Source organism: Arachis hypogaea, chromosome 4 (genome assembly GCF_003086295.3).
Source record: "Arachis hypogaea cultivar Tifrunner chromosome 4, arahy.Tifrunner.gnm2.J5K5, whole genome shotgun sequence".
In the NCBI taxonomy this organism is placed as follows: Eukaryota; Viridiplantae; Streptophyta; class Magnoliopsida; order Fabales; family Fabaceae; genus Arachis; species Arachis hypogaea.
The window spans coordinates 75,214,340-75,215,420 of NC_092039.1; the positions used below are offsets into that span (position 1 = coordinate 75,214,340).

The 1,081-nt window shown below is 40.4% G+C and overlaps 1 non-coding gene across 1 annotated transcript; it reads right to left on the reverse strand.

Annotated features, from left to right (window-relative positions):
* Positions 1–219: 219 nt before the first annotated feature.
* Positions 220–327, reverse strand: LOC112798974 (small nucleolar RNA R71). Its single transcript, XR_003200566.1, has one exon. It is a non-coding gene; the product is annotated as a small nucleolar RNA R71 (small nucleolar RNA).
* Positions 328–1,081: the final 754 nt, after the last annotated feature.

The window sequence follows — 1,081 nt, forward strand, 5'->3', positions numbered from 1 at the left end:
GAAGATCCTCATCAGTTTTTAGCTGAATTCTTGCAAATCTGTGACACTGTCAAGACTAATGGGGTTGACCCTGAGGTCTACAGACTTATGCTATTCCCTTTTGCTGTAAGAGACAGAGCTAGAACATGGTTGGACTCTCAACCTAAAGAAAGCCTGGACTCTTGGGAAAAGCTAGTCAATGCCTTCTTGGCAAAGTTCTTTCCACCTCAAAAATTGAGTAAGCTTAGAGTGGAAGTCCAAACCTTCAGACAGAAGGAAGGAGAATCCCTCTATGAAGCTTGGGAAAGATACAAACAATTGATCAGAAAGTGTCCCACTGATATGCTTTCTGAATGGAGCATCATAGGTATTTTCTATGATGGTCTCTCTGAACTATCCAAGATGTCTTTGGATAGCTCTTCTGGAGGATCTCTTCATCTGAAGAAGACGCCTACTGAAGCTCAAGAACTGATTGAAATGGTTGCAAATAACCAATTCATGTACACTTCTGAAAGAAATCCTGTGAACAATGGGACTAGTCAGAAGAAAGGAGTTCTTGAGATTGATACTCTGAATGCCATATTGGCTCAGAACAAAATATTGACTCAACAAGTCAATATGATTTCTCAAAGTCTGTCTGGAATGCAAAATGCACCAAGCAGTACTAAGGAAGCTTCATCTGAGGAAGAAGCTTATGATCCTGAGAACCCTTCAATAGAAGAGGTGAATTACATGGGAGAACCCTATGGAAACACCTATAATCCTTCATGGAGGAATCATCCAAATCTTTCATGGAAGGATCAACAGAGAACTCAACAAGGTTTCAATAATAATAATAGTGGAAGAAACAGGTTTAGCAACAGCAAGCCTTTTCCATCATCTTCTCAGCAACAGACAGAGAGTTCTAAGCAGAATACTTCTGATTTAGCAACCATGGTCTCTGATCTAATCAAGACCACTCAAAGTTTCATGACTGAAACAAGGTCTTCCATTAGAAATTTGGAAGGACAAGTGGGTCAGCTGAGCAAGAAAATTACTGAACTCCCTCCAAGTACTCTCCCAAGCAATACAGAAGAAAATCCAAAAGGAGAGTGCAAGGGCA